The sequence below is a fragment of the Hirundo rustica genome, chromosome 3, assembly GCF_015227805.2.
Source record: "Hirundo rustica isolate bHirRus1 chromosome 3, bHirRus1.pri.v3, whole genome shotgun sequence".
In the NCBI taxonomy this organism is placed as follows: domain Eukaryota; kingdom Metazoa; phylum Chordata; class Aves; order Passeriformes; family Hirundinidae; genus Hirundo; species Hirundo rustica.
The window spans coordinates 80,494,014-80,506,991 of record NC_053452.1 but is presented as its reverse complement, the minus strand read 5'-3'; the positions used below and the strand labels follow the sequence as shown (position 1 = coordinate 80,506,991).

At 46.0% G+C, this 12,978-nt stretch overlaps 1 protein-coding gene and 1 long non-coding RNA gene across 5 annotated transcripts in view; one reads left to right on the top strand and one right to left on the bottom strand.

Moving 5' to 3' along the window:
• Positions 1-2,898: 2,898 nt before the first annotated feature.
• On the bottom strand, positions 2,899-6,066 carry LOC120750493 (uncharacterized). Its single transcript, XR_005700018.2, has 2 exons — positions 5,698-6,066; positions 2,899-5,399 (listed from the first exon to the last, which is right to left on the bottom strand). It is a non-coding gene; the product is annotated as an uncharacterized LOC120750493 (long non-coding RNA).
• Positions 6,067-8,108: 2,042 nt separating this feature from the next.
• The window catches only part of HTR1E (5-hydroxytryptamine receptor 1E), a 34,406-nt gene continuing 29,536 nt past the window's right edge, over positions 8,109-12,978 (top strand). For 2 of the 4 annotated variants that reach the window (XR_005700308.2, XR_005700306.2), the window contains exon 1: positions 8,109-8,189. The gene's annotated coding sequence lies outside the window, so the exon portion shown is untranslated. The remainder of the gene's footprint in view (positions 8,190-12,978) is intronic. The other 2 variants (XM_040060697.1, XR_005700307.2) reach the window with 2 other exon arrangements.

Sequence of the window (12,978 nt, the reverse complement as noted above, 5' to 3'; positions counted from 1 at the left end):
CTATGGTCTTAGATAGCACCTGGGTTCCTGTCCATGGCTCACCTCTGCTTGAGCAGTGCTTCCCCCAAAAGATGTGCAGGGCAACACTTTAGTGAAAGAGGTGCCAGACAAATCTTGCTTTTCTTACAGTCCTTCTGTTGGTAGACAGAACCCCTGCTATTTTTAACCACCAGAAGTGTGTGAATTAAAAAGAAATGAGAGGAGGTTGTAGGCTCTAGAAGGAGAAGACTGGCATAAGATTTCAGGAGATTGGGATAAACAGAACTAATAATGTAGAAAATTAAAATGTAATGGACACTGTACAGTCAGTTTTAAATACCATTCACTTTACTGCTAGACAGATCAATAATCTGTCATTACTGTTTTCCACTGCAGATAGATGGAGTATTGGGGAAGGAGCAACTAAATTACGTAGACGATGCAAGGAGCACGAAGAGCCAGGTAACAGGAATTTCTATGCAACATATGTGCTTGAATTCTTTTAAAACAGGCTAGCCTGGTTGCACAGACAAATTCATTTCCATCTATATTATTCCTCTTACTGGGAATTGTCCACCTGCTTCCTCTAAATAATCACAGGCTGAATGAGATGAGCCTAAAGGAGCATAGGTAAAGAAAACACTGCCCGGTAGTGACAGGGTGTGAAATATCTCTGGAATTACATGCAGAAATGTTCTACCCATCCCATTTAATTTGAGCCTGTGCTGGTGTCACATGGAAAACAAACCTGGCTCTCCCTCTGTGATCCCACTGCATCTCTCGTGACAAGGATGCCTGGGCTGTGTCACTTACCTGTGTGTTGTATTGAATACTCACAAGGACACACACACACACACACATAGAGGCAGCCAATAGGACCTAGCAGTGGCATATAAAAGATAGAAATGGCATAGAAAATGGCACATAAAGTTGTTTCTGAGTAATCTGAGATTCCAGAGGGAAGCATTTTCAGATGTTTTTGTAGCTCCAGGACCATGACCCCCTTACTGAAGAGGGCTGACCCATTGCCCATTCACTGTTTCTGTGTGTGTAGAAGCAAAACATCAGAGCTGCACTGCCCTGCATACATGGTCTCTGTATTCCCCAGCCATAGCCATGAGTAAAACAGACTGATCACATGAGGGCCATGAGAAGGAAGCAAAGCTGTCAACTTGTCAGGGATTTTGACCGAGCAGCAACCCTCAGCAGCTGGGATGCACCTGGTAGCCCATGCAGATAATCAGGCAACCGTCAGCAACAAACACAGTGCAAAGCAAACATTCCACGTGTGATTGAGAGTCCCATTCCTAACAGTGACATATCTAAGCTGGGCTCTGTCGTGTCAGAAAGTTTATAGAGAAGAGTCAGCTCAGCTAAGTGGGGCAGTGCTATCATAAAGAGCAGCAGAATCACAGCAGATAAGTAACTTCTTGCATTATCTGATGGTGGCGGGAATGCTTATTTGACCAACCCCAGCTGGAAGCATGGGGAGGATTTAATTGCTTGATTACCTGCAGCCACTGTTCTAAAACATTAGAACATACATGTTCTCAAAAACTTTGTATACTTCCTCAACCCCTGAATTTTTCTGCACTGTTAGATCTTAATATATCTTCAGTTTTGGTGATAAAATTGAAAATTAATGACCCTCTAACTGGGCATGGCCACCTTTACTGTGTTTTAGGTAATGTGAAATGTTACATAAGCATCTGTTACAGAAAGGGCAGGAATAGAACATAGGATGTCTAAACGGAAATGGTCTCTGCACGACTTGTTCCAAGTGTGTGATCCACAACCCCTCAAACCAAGCAAGTTTTCTTACAAATTTCAGCTGGCTTTTGGTGCAACTAAAACTCTTCCATGAAAGTGCCTAAAAAGACTTGAAAATAATCAAACACTGGCAACTATATCAAATGTCAGACTGAAACAGGATTGTAGCCAGAGTGTCACTTTCATTTTATCTTTTAAACACATAGTGAGACACATCCCTATTATAGGATCGTATTATCCCTTCCTCTATATATCACCAGTTAATCCTTTGATATTGGCAATGGCAATGTTTTCAAACAGCATCCCAAATCAATGATCCACCCCCATTACAGTCTGGTTAAGAACCACACAACATCCCCAGCTAACAGCAACCAAGGCTAAAGCTACAGCAGCATCACAGGCACACCCCCAGGAAAGTGGGATAGATATCATTAAAGAACTGCTGTGGGATAGGATAGTAAAAATAAGTCAAAGTTTGGGGAAGTTTTTTGGGAAAAGACTAACACAATGATTTTATCCATAAGGATTTTATCAACAATAGCTATTGCCTACAGACAACTTTAAACATGAGCTGCTTTGAGTGCTGAGTGTGAAACTAATTTTGCTTTTCACCACTTAAGCCACATTTTTTTCTTTTCTGTGTAATTTCTATGTGTTTATATTATGAATCATAACAGAACGCTATTTCCTTGATGTCTCCACAAATGTTTTTTATTAAGCTGAGAAGATACAGACTTCCAAGGTTTTATGATACTGTTTCAGTTGTTTCTTATCTAGAAATATGAAAATAATTTATGTGCATTTCTTTGTGGTTTGTTAGAATAACACTAAATTACAGAAAAATAAAAGCAGGGGAAATCATCCAGTCACTGTACGATAAGGGACTAAATTGCACACTTCAGTGCACTCCTGTTTTAGCAGAGAAATTCTGAGTTGTTCAGATATACAGACCACTGTACCGAACTCTCCTCATACATATAAAAACACAAAATTACTTTGCTAAGAAATTTGAATGAATTCTTAACAAACTTGGAGTTTAAATATTGACTGGATAGTCATAAGCAAGGGGTTTGTAGGGGACATCCTGTTCTGTTTGCTTTATTGTGAGTTAAACAGATCCCATAATTAATTTTAAGTGGCATCTAAATAAGAAGTACGTAGTTCTCTGTCAAGAATAGTCTGTTTTGTATTTGATCACAGTTTAATCAACACTGGGGTCTTTTATCCAGTCCAGACAGGAGCCCACAACAACTCTTGTACCAATAGTGAGTATACCATTGAGAATCAAAACTGGAGGTACATTTTAGGGAGTTTTGAAGCCCCTTAACCACATTTACATTTTTTTAACATCTTCTTCCAAATACATATGCCAGGAAAACATATAATGGTTCACCAACTTCCCATCTCTCCTAGGAAACCCTCGAAAACAACCAGCAGAAGTGAACACAACTTATTCGGTCAACACGCAGCATCTTCACACATCATCTCTGGGCGATCTGAGCCCTCAGCCTTGTGACAGAAGAGCAGTCCTCAGGCAGTGCACAGTGCCTGGCCAAAAGGCACTGCAGCACCATTGTCCCAGGGAAGCTGGGCTGAGGCAGGATGTGACAGACACCTTGCAGACACCACATCTCAGAAGGTGAGATTCAGTGGAGTTGAAGCTTGAGTGCTGTAGAGCACAGTGCCAACCAGACTGGCTCTAATCGAGCCCCAAGCCTGTGACGAACATCAGCCTTGGTGCAGCACTGGTTGGGATAAATCACATTAAGACGCCGCTGAAGCACCAACCAAAGCAGATTCCATACAAGCTGTGAGCAGTAAATGAACTGCCTGTGCAAGAACGAGCTACTGAGGCTGAGGAGGTGCTACAAGACAGCATCCTGCTAAATATGCCTGCCAAATAACTGAGGGAGAATGATGGAGTGCGTGAGAGGGACATTTGCTGAACACTTACCAGTGCTGCTGAGAGAGATGGAAAGAACACACCCCAAGTAAAGTACACACATAAGAGAACACATGATTATTTTGAGCACTGTACAAATAAACAAGTCACAAACAGACTTAGCCCCAGCACAGCAGAGCCAGAAGCTGCTGTGCCCATTAACACTTTATCTGCTGGATGTCAGTGGGTTGGTGCTCTGACCTCTGGGCCGTGCTCCCAGACTGGCCCTCGCTGCTGAGCTGACACTGAGAGTCTCCACTGACAGCACCAAGCAGCACATCACAGCTCCAGGGTGTCTGAGGCTGCAGTACTGTAGACAGCTCATCTAGTCTGCTAGTTTGCTCTTGTTCTCTCGTCCTTCCTACATGCAGACAAGGAAGAACCCGAGAACAACTGCAAACTAATGACCAATTGACTCCTTCTTGCTGAGGAGTATGATTCTGCCAAGTTCTGAATTTCAGTAGATTTATTAGGACAGCATTTTTTAAAGGGGCAGCTCTGCTTTTCTCTGCAGGAATTGCATTTGTTTGTACCTCAGGATCCTACTAATGGCTAGGGACCACCCATGAAAAACATAAACCTGAGAATATTTCTGAGAAGCTCAAACATAAAATGATACATTATTTACATCTAGTATTTTTGGTATCATCTCTCAACTGTTAACTGCAGAAGTTAATAATCCGAATAAAATGAGGATGCTGTTTTGTTAATTTTCTTGTGAGAAGTAATTGCAGTGCAGCGGATTACTGGTTACTGACAGCACAACAGATAATTTTTCAAAGGGAATTATCTCCTTAGAAAGGTAACAGGGTGTCACGCAGAGCTCAGAAAGAGGCAGCTTTGAGAAAATTACTAAAAAGGACTACAGTGAGTCTGGTGAGTCTCTCTTAAAACATCTCATCGTAGCCAGCACAAGGTGCTTCAGAGAGAGTGGCAAGAGCCCTTAAAATCGGTTTTGAATCACCCTGGTGCTGAACAAGAGCATAGACAAGAGTGGTTCTGTAAACACCTGTTTCTGAGCAGCCAGCCACCACGTAAAGATGGACAAGTAGATGGGAGCAGCCACCTGCCAGTACAAAATGGCACCTCTGGAACCTGCTTGAACAACATTTCTCTATTCCCTCCTAGATTAACATCGTCTTACTGCCCTGGGATTAACCTGACTGATCAGCACTGCTTTTATTTGCTAGAAAACTGCAAAACAGCTCAGGTTTGCCCCCAGCTAAGATTATAGAGGATATGCAGAAAAGCCTCAGTAGGTTCTCAATCTCCACTAGGTCATGGCTACCAGAATTACTCTAAAGAAGTGAGATTCATTTCACTTCACTGTACATATCTAAACGTTAATCATCTTTATCTAAGCAAGTCACCCTGGGCTCCCCTCTGACTCAGTGGAGAGAAATGGGCCCCTCCAGAAGGCAGTTCATTTCATCTTCCCATAGAGGATGCCTAAGATGGATGAGATGAGTTGCCTTCTGGAGGTGTCTATTTCTCTCCATTAGCTACACAGAGAGCTTGAGGTGATGTGCTTGCACTCTGATGATTAATTCGCCATGTCAAAAGCTAAAGGCAGATGAATCCCACGTGCAGTGCATCAGGATTTGAGCAGCCAGCCCTGCAGACAGAAGGGATGGGGCTACAGAGCACACTGTTGATAGCCACTCTGTAGTGCAGCAGAGATGTACCTGGTGACATGTCCAGTGACCACCTAGGAAAGAAACAGCAACCTCAATGCAAAGAATGGATCAGGAAAGAAGAAGGCCAATACATTAAAGAAAGGCAAAAAGAAATGTGTGCAGATAGCAACCAGCCTACAATTCCCTGCTGGATGTTTTCTGCCCAAAACATCATGGCTCAGCATGACCAGTCGTATCTGAGTGATCCAGAACTGAAGTAAGGCAGACTGTGGTTAGCCTACAAGATGGTCTCACACTACTTTTCCCGGTGCATCCACAGTTCTGCCGTGATGGAAATTTGGTAGACTGAACAGATGCATGCACACATACCTGAATGCACATGAACTCTTGTCTGAAAGGCGTGTTCCTTTCCATGGCAAGACATTTGTGATATCTGAAAGGAAGCAATTCAGCAGGCTCTACCTCATCTACCTACAAATATGCCCAGGAAATCACTGATCAGGTTGGAGGAGTATGGATGATCCAGTTATGGTGATTCCCCACCAGGCAAGCTGAGTACTTGTCCCCAGTACCACTTTGTGGAAATTGAAGAGTCCTCTTATCACCACTCAGAGCTGGGCAGATAAGACACAAAAGTCTCTTGAGTACCAGCCTCGTGCCATAATTACTGACTAATGCTGCCTCTGTAGCCTATCACAGGAACAGTTTTTGGCAGTCATTTCATCTCCTTTCACAGTCACATGAAATTAATTTAATTAGTTTTTAAAATCTAAAGAATAATGGGATTTAATTGACTTAATGTGAAACTTTCTGGGCTGTCACTCCACCCAGATTCCGATCAACTTGAAATCATTCAGCTGTGAGTGACTGATGCTTGTGCCTTTCATTGAGAACACTTTGTCTCAGTTAAAATCCTTCCTTCCATGCTTAATTTTTGCATAATATTGCTTCTATTTTTCAGTCTATGTTTTCATTGTCTGGTACTCTGGGTGAAGGGCTCTCCATGTAGGATTGATACAGCCACCTCCTGCCCCTGGAAGTTTGTTTCAGCGTAACTGCAGTATGTTAGGGGAAAAGGGGTGAGATGCAGAGTCACTGCCTGGGGCACATGTCAGAATGGAGTCAGACATCAAGTTGTTTTATACAACCATGCACATATCTAAATAAATACTAATCATGATGATGGCCCTGCTGAAGATTATGGCCCTGTCATGTGTGTATGAACACATATCAGCCTTACCATCCTCCTCTAATACCCATACAGAAGTAAGATATGTCAGAAACTCTTTGGGAAGTCTGAGACAGAAATTTTATTCAGCAGTGATGACCATAAAAAAAATGCTTGGCAATCTCATTCCTTTGTTATTCAAAATTCGAGAAGCGTATTAGCACATCATTAATGAGATACAGAGATTGCTCTTTATGTATGCCGTCTTCCACTCTCAGATCATGGAGCCCTCCAGCAGTCTTGAACAAACTTCACTAGAATGCACCAGGACAGATCTCTTTAATTTTTCTGTCCCTTTGGTAAAGTGGGAGAGACAGGAACAGAGAGTTTGTGAACAGACTTTTAAACAAACAAGCCACATTAAAACACAAGTTTCTAAAGCTGTACATTACAATACCATTTCTGATTAGTGACAACCTCATTAGAACAAAGCAGAGCTTCTTTTATTTCCATTCTTCACTTCTTGATTTCCTTGTATAGCATGCATCCTTCCTTCCTTAGAAAAGCAGGAGCCTTTTAACACTCTCCTGTGCGATTACTGTCCAAATTATTTGGTATGTTGGGGAGCTTCCATCCTACCTATTTTGGCAGAAAATATTGCATCAAAGTTGTGTTTGACAAAGTTAATATTACTAGTTCTCAGTTGTTCTCAGAGGGAACAACTACTTGATTTTTAGTCATTGATGGCCTCTAAACTCTCTCTATGGTGCTTCCATGGGGTATCTATCACTGTACAGTGTATACATTGCAAAACTGAGCGACACCACTCCCGTGTGTTCAGACAGCGCGAACGCAACGTTACAATCCCAAAACACGCTCTTAAGCCTGCATGGCTCTCGCTCCAGCCCCGCCCGCTCCAGGAGCGCATCTCCGGCATCGGCCAGCACAGGCTGGTCAGGGACGGTCTGCCAAGAGCGGGCAAGCCCCGAGCAGGCTCGCCCGGTTCCCAGACAGTCCCCGCATCAGGTACCAGCCCTCGCAAGGCGCTGCCGGCCGACACACCTCCCTCCGCGCGGCTGCCCGCGCCAGGGCGGGCCGAGCTCCAGCCGGGAGCGGGCTGATCCAGCGCCGCGGCTGGGCTCCAGGCAGGGCGGCAGCCGCCCCACGCCCCGACAGGGCAACCACAGCGCCTCCGGCACGGGCCCGAGCAGCGGCAGCAGCCGCGCCGGGTAGGAGGAGTGCCGGCGGCTCGTCCAGAGCGGCGGCGGCCGGGCCGGGTCCGCCCGCTCCGCACGCCGCTGTGCCCGGAGCGCCGGCGGTGCCCGGCGGTGCTCCCTGGCGGGAGCGGCGGAGCGGGAACGGAGCCGTGCTGCCGCCGCCGGGGAGCGGACCGGAGCCGCTGCATCCTCAACCTCATCACCCGGCTCCTCTCCCCTCCGCCTCCCGCCCCTCGGCTCGACCCCTCCGGCTCCCCCCGCCCAGGGGGGCGGGAAGGCAGCGGGTGCTGCCCGCGGTCGCGGCGCGCCCCGAAGTGGCTCCGCACGGCGTTTCCCCCACCCCGCCCGCTGCCGCCGATAAATCCCGGTGCCGGGGGGCAGCACGGCACTTGGCGGCTGCCGCGCTGCGGGGAGGCGGCGGAGCTCGGCCCCCTCCCCGCGGCGGAGACCCCCAGCAGGGGCAACAGGAGGCTCAGGTGAGCGCCCGGGGCTGGGGGTGGCGGGAGGAGGACCGGGTCCGTGCGGGAGCTGCGGGAGCGTGCGGGGCGCCGCGTCTGGCATCCCCCGCCGATGCCTCGAGGGGACCGGCTGCGAGGGGGAGCCCCGCTAATACAGCGGTGGGCGGCCAGCGGGGTGCTGCCCTTAGGGGCTCTCTGTGAACCGTGAAGTCTTCCTTCGTGAGCCTTGAGGCGGGGTCCCGGAGGGCTCTTTGAGGGCTGCGGGGCTCTGCCAGGGGCTGTGGTACCGCGGGAAGCTCGCAGAGGGGGTGAGCGGCGGGCGTACCCCACCCAGCGCGGCTTCCCCGCGGCTCCCGGGGTCCCGGTAAGCAGCGTGCTCTCCGGGCTTGTCCGGGCATCCCCAGTCTCTCTTTGTGGTGCTGTGAGGTCCTCTCTAAAGCACCTCTCAATAGTGAAAAAGATCAGTGCTCACCCCTTGCTTTCCCGCACCTGAGTAGGGGCTGAAAAGTGGAATTATGCACAGGATGTGAAAATAGTACTGTAGGAGGCAGACTGTATTCCTCGCTTCAGGAATGGACCTCCGGGGGCATGAAATGCAGGTGTTGAACTGTCCCTCTGCCTGATAGTCCTTGTGACTCAAAACAATCAGCAGGTGGAATCGAGACCTTCCTTTGGCTACAAGCTGCACGGTTCGTCAGTGTCTAGAGAGATGGCGAACAGGGAAAAGGGCTACTTCATTTTATTGTTTGTAACCAATCTTACACTTCAAGTTTGGGTCCACGGCAACTAAATAACATGCTATTGACAGGATAAGGCGTTTAATCTGTGTTTAGTTATTTCCCGATGGCTGGGAATCTTACAGAAAAAAAATCTGAAATGTTCAGTTTTAAAGGATGGGAATTGCCATGAGATCATACATTCAAAAAACTGGGGCTCTAAGTGAAAAAAATGAAGAAAAGACCCACCAAATCTGCACCTCTAATGATGCACTACTTCCTTATAGAGAGGCATGTAAAAATAGCACCAACCCAGCAAAGTGCTTGTTAATTTCAAGTGAGGGCTTACATTCCATGAGCTTCAGTGGAATTACTCAGAAGCTAAAGGCAAAGCTGAAGGCAAATGTGCTTCTGTGATTCCCCAAACCAGGGCTTAAGTACTGTTCATTGAAGTGTTCAGTCGCATGAATCACAGTCATTCAAAAGTTCAAGGCAGACCAAACCAGGGAGAGCATGGACTGAGCAGCATTGTCAGCCTCTCTGCACAAGAGCTAGGTAATCACCAGCCCTGTGGGTTTTTCCCGGGGTTTTTTAGGAGGTCTCTAAGTATAGAGTGAGCTGTTCTTGACCGCCTTGACATGCAGATTGCAATCTCCTAAGAGTCAGTAGCCCTCCATGATCATGGATTGGCTTCAGCTTACCTTTGTATTTCAGCCATCTCTCAAGCTTTGAGACTTGGGAGGGCACCTTTCATGGGATCTGCCCAATTTTAAAAATACAAGCACACAGAAAATCTCTTATTTGTTAAAACTCTGATCCCTAATTCACTTATAAGCACCAAAAGCATAGATTGTCAGGCACATAGATAATTTTCAGAAACCAGAGTACTTGCCAGTGTGAAAAAAGGACAATATTATATAACTAAGATGTTCAAAGAGTAGTATTTATTTCTAAAAAGATTGATTCTTCTGCAAGGTACTCTTGGATTCCTGTGAAATTAGAGAAAATTGTACTTAACTGTCCCCTGTTTTTCCTCTATTGACAAAGTCCTGTACATGCTGAAATAATCTGTATCCTTGGGCATCTTCACATTCTTTTCAGATGCAGATAAACATCTGTCTTAAGAGCTTTAATAAAGTTAAGGTGTATTTTTATTTAACAACTTCAGGAGTGTACAGACAGAGGCAGTGTTGGATTTGCTGTTGTGGACTTTAACCTGTTGCTGTTGATAATGTGTTGTTGTTGTTGGGGGCAGTTTTTTTGGAGTTCTTTCCTTTTTCTGTAAAACCTACCAGCTTCACCAAGTGGCCACCTAAAGACAGTGGATGTCAGCTTTAAAATTCAAAGACAAAGGTCACCAGGCCAAAGTAATTTCCCTTTCATAACATTAAGTCTGTCAAACTAATCCCTGGCACAACTTGACTGAAAATACTTCTCTGGGTCTCCCTTGTAAAGTGACTAGTGTATTAAAAAGACAAGCACATATTTCTTCACATGCTCATGTAATATTTTTGTGTTTATGAACAACCCTCTTAACAGCATTTGGCCTGTGTAAAATGAAACACCTGGCCAAGATTTTACTTCTGCGAACAGCTGGTGGATTATCCCCTGTAAACCTTTTTACACAGGTAATTTTGTGCTTTTGACAGTCCTGGCAGTAACAAATGTGGAGCCTGTGGAGATCGCTGTAGTGGGACATTCAGCAGGTGCTGATGAGGTCAGAATTTGAATGTGAGGTGAAGTAGAGATGTGATCTGCAGAAGCGAGTTCAGGAAGGCCAGGTAGGGAGCATCATGCTGAGCTGGGAATAATCTGCTGCACGTTGGTGGGGTCTTGGCTGAAGGAGTCTGCCACTTGGGACACAGCTGTGAACTACCTGGTGAGGGTGCAGGGAAGGGCTTGAAAACGTGGTCTGAGCGAGGTTAGTCAGGCTCTTTAACCTCAAGAGTCAAACGCAGCAGGACATGCTTGTAGCCTCCAGATTTATAGGTCTGCTCCAAAAGGAAGGGAGCTGCCTGCTCCCTGTGCAGGTGTGGATTCAAGCCCCCCTGTGACCATGTTGTTGGACTGCTGAGAAACTTCCCATAGGGAAGCAGCAGTTCTACTCTTATCCAGGCAAGGAGATACCCTGAAAGAGTCACAGGGTATATCCTTAGATATCCTGGGCTTGTGTAGGGCTTTGCGAGGGAGCTTTTGTAACAGGGAGCTCTTCCGACAAAGGGATATTTTTGTTTTGTCCCACAGACACCAAAGTCATCTTGGGCAAAACAGTTTGAGCCTCTAAATTATTTAGAAACCAAATAAGCAATCTCATCAGCCCCAGCATCTAACTCCTCTGCTCATATGCACCTACTCTTTTCCTTACTGTTTCCTCAAATCCAGAATGGGAACAAGAAGCCAAAATGCTGAAAATAAGGCCACCCTATTGAAGGTTAATCTTAAACATAGCAGTTGCCAAGGCAGTGGCTGCTGCATGGGGCTTTTTAAATGCCAGTTTTCCCTCTGTTGTCTTTGCTGGCTGGATCCTTTTCCCCATCTGGCAGTGTCTTGGCAATACATAGTCTGCCTGCTGTCCCTGGACCTGCAGGGAAACGCCTCACCAGGTGACTGATGGGGGCAGGGGACATGTCCACTCCTGCCTCTGCTCTGGACACCATCCACATTCCCAGAGTTTCCTTCTCCGTCACCTATAAGCACCTATTGCTGGGCACTTCCCTTCCCAAAGGTCCTGTGGGACATGGGGTACAGCTTCTTCCTGCTCAGCCCCATTCTTGCAGAAACACAAGGGGACATCTCTTTTGGAAGTGGGCTTATTGGGTATTTCTCTGTTGCAGAAGCTCAAAACAAAATTGCCTTTAAGTCCTGCCCATGTTCTCCCAGGGGTCTGTCTGGGATCCTATAAATGAAGGAGATTTTGATAGCACCCAAACCATCATTCAGTCTCTGCAGTACTGTCAAAATATATGCAGTGGTACCGCATCAGCAGCTCATCAAATACAATTTAAAATGCTTGGGGGGCAGCATATTGCTAGTTCCCAGCACTGGCATTTGGTTACTTCCACTGCAAACCCTGTTCCTGTACATTTCTGGGCAAATGCAGTGGCTTCAGCCTGGCAGGGAACAGGCTGCACCAAGACCTTTAACACTGCACTTGCAGAATTATCCCTTTTTCCCTGCAAGACTTTCCAAGTTCAGATGTCCTGGAGGAATATCATGCTGGCAGCTTCTAATTATGCTACTGGTTGATTTACCAATTTATGCTCTTTTAAGAGCTAGAAGTCAAGGAAGGTCAGGAAAGATCCCTTTCCTGAGCCCACATTTCAGCTGAAGTGCCATCTCTTTGGCAGAGCCTTTCAGAGGAGGGGAGTAACACACATCCAGTTCTCCAGGATGGACAGCCCCCAGTCCCAGCATGGACCACCTGAGCCCTTGACTTTTTCCTGTCCCTTCAGACACACTTTTTGCCTCTGGGAGTTTTTGCAGCTACCTGCGCTGTGGCAATATCTCACAATTTTTGACTTTCAGTTTGGGCCCCAAGTACAATGACTAGTTCCAGATCCACCTTTTTTTTTTAATCTGTTTGGAAAGATTTTGGTTTATAATTATAGCACAAGCAGCACCAAAAGGCAAGATAGTTATAGATCTACACATTTTTCTACTTTGAGATTAACGTATTCCTCCCCACAAGCTAAATTAGACAGGTGTTCCTATTAAGGTTTGTAGTGGTTCTGTTGGGGGGTTTTTTGTTGTGGTTTTTTGTTGTTGCTGTTTCTTCTTTTTATAATCAAGCAGGCCAAGCTAACTGCTACCCCAGACAGCGATTGCTACCTGCCCTGCTGTTCTGCTCTTTTGTCCTTTCTTTTTTCTTCTTTTTTTTTTTTTTTTTTTTTTTAATACTCATTACAAATGCTTGTATAAATACGCATTTCAAACTAGGATAAGAGCATACAAATGGGGTCCCACATAGCAAAATGCTCTCTTGAGCTGTATCCCGTGGGCTGGACCCTGTGCGGCTTCTGTCTTCCAGTGTCTTTCCTGAAGGAGACAAATTTGAAGCCAAGCACAGAAACTGAAAAGCACCATTCAGAAAG